Source organism: Diuraphis noxia, unplaced genomic scaffold, assembly GCF_037042655.1.
Source record: "Diuraphis noxia isolate RWA-SAM2 unplaced genomic scaffold, SU_Dnox_SAM2 contig0005, whole genome shotgun sequence".
Lineage (NCBI taxonomy): Eukaryota > Metazoa > Arthropoda > Insecta > Hemiptera > Aphididae > Diuraphis > Diuraphis noxia.
Window position 1 is genome coordinate 29,385,932 of NW_028301715.1, and position 6,000 is coordinate 29,391,931.

Here is a 6,000-nt window from a genome sequence, read left to right on the forward strand (position 1 = left end):
AGACTATAATATAGGTTTTAAACAAAACAATTTACAGCAATATAATAGTATAATGATGCTTATATTAAAATGAATTTTATATAATTCATACACGTCGTATAGGTTAGGACGTTATATTTTCACCCGTATACGTTTATGTAGTGGACAATGGACATAATTTATCAAACACGGTACACGCAATACGTAATGGCGCAAACTTGATAAAGAACAATACTCACGATGAGTAACTCACCTACATCCTAAAATATATGCAATATGCACACTAAAATAATACGAGTATACCATACTATTTTGTGTTCTGTAAGTGTTATCGATTCGGTATGATATGAAAAACCAGTTAATAATGTCAATAGGTAGGTATATTATTATAAGAAATATTATTAGAAATTCGTGTTACAAAATGGAGTGAATTATATTTTAGATACATAAATGTATGATGAACATCTACATATTATCTTAAAATATTTATTATAGTATCGTACACCTAACACATGTTCCATACATATAGTTGTGCTTATGTACACGCATTATTCAGCGCCGGATAGAGACTTTTCGGCCCACCGAGATTTTAAATTTCTACCGGCCCTCAACAAAGTATCGGCCCATTCGAAAAACATTTTTTATGATCACTCTTTTTACTTTTAGTATATGTGTTTTAAATAATAATTGTTTCTCTAAAGCACATTTACAAATTACCTATTCATACATTATATTAAGTTACTTAGTATACTTCAGTTATATTTTTAAAAAAAAACGCAAAATATAAGATAGATAATATAAATTTTTACGCGGCCCACAGAAATTTTTTCGGTAGCTCGTCGGTTCAATCCGGGCCTGGCATTATTATGACAATACAAGACTTATATGCGGCCTAAATAAAATAACACGACAATGCAGCAAAAGTGATTCGTCTTATAATGATAATAACATATAATATGTGGGTCATCGGGGCAACAGTTCGTGGTGCGAGTGGGCATTGTCTGCGCCGAGCTCGTACTGTATACCATAGTGGTTTAGCCGAAGAGAAAGAGATACTAATAATATAAGGTGATGACACAGTATCGAGGTGTATACTGTATATATCTACGACCTACCCAAGGTTCATCGCGTTGAAGGCGCTTCTCCGGGCACGATGTCGTCGTTAAACTAAGACAGATACCGGACATCTAAGGAAATTCCGATGATGGCGCGAAGACTACGCGGAAGGCACGCGACGGTTCTTAACCCGGTTATCGATTTGTTGGTCGTCGTTTATCATATAAGGATTAGGGAGTCGTATCTTATAGTTTTTGTCTCAAGAAATAACTATCTTCCTCATTCTTTATGATCTGTTTTTTTTTCAATTACCTATCGATGAATTAAAATTATTATTTTTGATTTTCATTATTTAAATCATTAAATATTATTTTAATAAATTTGATCAGTTTTTTTTATTACATTGAGATTATCTATACAGATATAAGAAATATCACATTTTTTTTCACTTTTTAATGTTATTTAGTTAGGAGTTAGTCATTATACAAATTTTAAATAAAAACATATTACTCATGTTTTCATATTAAAAATACATGATTTTATAATACTAAATCTAATGAATTAATGAATAATTGAACGTTTATAATTAAACATACGAAAAAAAAATTAGATGCGTATGCTTGAACAAACACGCAGATCGCAGGTAAGGCAAACATCGTAAATACTTAATTGTTATAATAATATTTTAGTTATTTTTAATAGCTTCTTTGAGAACCATATTTTTGTTATAATAATCTTATTGGTAATATTTTAATAATAAAAAAGATGATATTGTAGTAAAGATAATCGATTTTTGTTAAATGCGTGAAATTAATAAATAATAATCAACTAAATACTAATTAACTAATATAAATTTTTATCAATGATTTGCATATTTTCATACGATTTCCCTAAACATACGACCTTCGTATAGTCTCGTATATAGGTAATTCATATGGCTTTAAAAGTAAATAAAGCATATAATATAATTATTTATAAAGAAATATTAATAATTGGTGGATCGATATCATTGATTATTGTTATTATTATTATTAATAAATTTAATAAATCATTAATTAATTGATACATTTTGAATTTTCCATTACAATCGAATATAGTTTTCTGTAAAGAAATTATATTTATTTTTAATGTACTCTACAAAAATATTATTTTAATAACGATGTGAAGTGAAAAATAACTAATACAATTTGAAGCAATTTATAAAAATAAAGGGAGTTATGTACCTAGGCAATGTTTAAAAAATGAAAAGTATGTTCAAGAAAATAAAAATATTTTAAATATTTATGTTATTATAATAATGAATTGTTTATAATACCTTCAAATTTTTCTTTGGTTAGTCGTTTCTTGATTTTGCATAGGCAACTCTACCCGATATTCTCTTATAATGCAGTTTTTTCAAGGTACAACAATATGACATAAAACGACGACTCATTCGAGTCTGATTCGAGACTGATTCCAAAAACTCAGTTTTGTCGTATCTGAACTGGTTTCCCACCACTGCGTTACCTATCATTCGTGGTAATAGTAATGTGCATGCGCCTGTCCACTTTCTTCTTCAATTAACCATTATGCTATTATAAATTATAATATACTTTATGAAAGATTGAAAGAGCCTATTGACTATGCTGATAACTAATTTAATACAAAATACTTTATAATTATGTCACGCAAATTTTGAATTGGTAATAATTAGTAAAATTCTTTCTCTATTTACTATGATATATATTCTATCTTTCTGATCCTTTGAACAATTTTCTCTTAAAATTACATCACGTTATTTCTATGTCTTCCGTATTCCGTAGGTATTTACATACACTTTATATTACATACAAACTGTATTAAACTATGAAAATATGCAATCACTTCATTGTTTTCTATATGGTATCTATAATAGATATATACTTAAGATAATTGCCTGTAGGTATAACATCATATATTATCATAAATAGACCTAAGCTTATTATTTTTCGTTTGCTTTGTCACCTTTCATTATATAATTTACCAATTCGATTTAATTTACAAATTATAATGTACGATTAGACGTAGGTACAAAAGGTAGTTATATAATATATAACTTTAACTTTTTTTAGATTCTAGAAGTCAATTTTGCATTTATTATATAAATTATACAATTACAACTAAAATTTTTATCAATTTATCAACAAATTACGTTAGATTATAAATGCATTTCTAGTCTTAACTCTAGGTGCCGTGTTGTTAACAACTTACAGAAATATAATTAATAATTAGGTAGGTATATATTTATATTATTATTATAGGTATGATACTAATCCTGAGTGATAACCTGACAATTGCCAATTATATGTTTAATACATTATTATCATTAATATTATGTAGACATACACGAATATAGTCAGTATCTGTATATTTAAATAAATTATTACGAATAAGAATAGAAACAATCAATGATATAAAATCTTTAAATATTTAGTAACTTAAACAATCAAAAGTGTTGTTGACAGACACGCGATAAAATCATGGATCATGAAATCAGATTCTTCATAAGCTATGTAATATTCAATATTTTTTTCTTACAATGTGAATCTAATATAAATAATAAGTAGACAGTAGTCATACAAACAACTATTATACTTTTAGCCACGTTTATTACTATTTAGTATTTATCAGTACATTTTTTCAACTTTTTAAAAATTTTATATTATATTACATTTAATGCATTGTATGCTGGTAAAAATATAATATGATTTTTACTTATTATTGATTAGAAAAAATAAACTAATTTTAAACCTAAACCAATTTTTCCTTTTAGTACCTATAAAATATTGTAAATTAACCCATTTCCTTTGTTGGCAATATGGCATATGCTAAATAAAATGTATATCAACTATACAGTATTATTTTATTATACGTTTTCGTACAGCATCAAAAATATTGAAAAATGGATTGATTTTAGCCACAATAATCAATTAAAACTCAACAATATACAAGTAACGACCAATATAATATTATGTTAACAACGCGCGCGCGCCGATGTGTTTAAATTTATCGGGTCAACGATATTTTATCGTGGCGTGAAGCCTGGCGGAGGTTGATTTTACCGTTACGCGGTGTAACGAATACTGCAATGAACTATTCAAAATGGAGTTCACAGAATATCCTGAATATCCTTGTACATCGTATACCACTCAGTATTAACATTATTAAAACGGTATTATGAAAATATTGTATTTATTCTATACCACGCTACCAACTCAAATATTATAATTTATTATATTATTATATATATTTGTATAACTGATATATATATTATATATATGTATCCGTAAATCACATTAATGCTGACCGATCAGATCTGGATGTAGTAGAGTAAATTTTGTTAGTTCTCGAAAAAAAAAGTTTTAATATCGGTTAAAGATTTTAGTATATATTATATACAGTGACATTTGTAAGTAGCCTATAGTAAAGACTAATATATAAAAAATAAATACTTATATAAAGAGAAATGAAGAGAAATCACTTTTCAAAATTATAATAATTCACTAAAAAAATAATTAATAAATGTCTTACTTTAAAAATAATTTTAAATATTACATAGAGTGTTTTATTCAATATTATATATAATATATAGCGTACTAAGAATTTCAACAGCAAATACCTTATTATCTTAATCCCTATTGTTATAAATTTATAATATTAAAAGTACAAATAAAAATGTACTACCTAACTTAATAGTTAGAGCTAATTGAAATTCGATTATAGTAAAGTAATAGAGCTGGTCAAATAATAACCGTACAGGAAAATGTATATTTAATACAAATTAGAGCGCAAGCTATGCTTGTAGGTATAAAAATACGTAAAATATGTGTAATACAGCTGAAAAAATTTAAATTTTATTTCAAATCAATCAATCACAGACAGACGAAAGCTAACACTTTACCTACTCTAACAAGGATATTAATTAAGTATCTATCAGTGTAGTAGCGCATACTAGCATACTCAGTGGTTCTGAACCCTATGGTCGGGTCATGGGCTGACTTATTTTGAAAATTTAAAATAGGACTGCAGGGCTGCTTCATATTGACCACTTTCCTCTCCAAAGTACGCCATTTTTGCCGATATCAGAACTCTTGAAATATTTTTCATCCTACTAAATGTTAAGGACTTTGGCGCCACTGACCATCCTAGCCTATATAGTATACCACCTAAGCTTGGATATTCTAATACCTACTCTATAAGTATTGGCTTAAGAGTTAAGTTAAATCAAGTTCTTGTAAATTTGTAAATTTGTAACTTTATACTGTATAATAATGAATGTTAAAAAACTACAAAGTACCTAAGTCTTGAGAATACTTTCGATACAGCAATATAATTCACTTAAGCCAATTATGATGAGAAAATAAAAAAATAGCCTATTTTAATTATCGATCAGCTAAGTATAAATTTAAGGTAGATATCTATTATTTTGATCAACATTTATCATTAAATAAACATAATACAGCAATTTGTATCATGCAGTAGGTATTAGGTACTACTGGTACTAGGTAGTAGGTACCTATTAATATATTATACCTAATTTTTTATACAAAAAGTAATTAACGTTAATAACTATACATTATACGTATTATAAGCAGATAATATAAAATTGTATAAGTCAAATTATTTACTAATTACCATATATGCTAACAAACTAACAAGTAACAAATGAATATAGTGATCAAAAAATGTATATTATATTTACCAGCTGATATGAAAATGATTACCGCTCATATTGATAACATAACGTCTGAAATATCTACTGCAAACAGCGTAACACGCGTCCCGCTTCTGTTTTACTCGCATCCGCACTGACATCCCTGTACCCTTATTCAGCGGAGTAAGAGGGTTCATCTCGGAAGCGTTTGCGCAAACTCGGGCACATTATATTGGTATTTTACCTTCTAAAACCTATTCGCGAGGAATTGTTCTCGCTGTGCATCGCTTAAA

At 27.4% G+C, this 6,000-nt stretch overlaps 1 protein-coding gene across 4 annotated transcripts in view; it reads right to left on the reverse strand.

Annotated features, from left to right (window-relative positions):
- Window positions 1-5,773, reverse strand: part of LOC107168618 (carboxypeptidase D-like) — a 24,736-nt gene extending 18,963 nt beyond the window's left edge. For 2 of the 4 annotated variants that reach the window (XM_089228383.1, XM_089228386.1), the window contains exon 1: window positions 2,351-2,509. The gene's annotated coding sequence lies outside the window, so the exon portion shown is untranslated. Of the gene's footprint in view, window positions 1-2,350; window positions 2,510-5,755 lie in introns of those variants that run through there. The other 2 variants (XM_089228384.1, XM_089228385.1) reach the window with 2 other exon arrangements.
- Window positions 5,774-6,000: the final 227 nt, after the last annotated feature.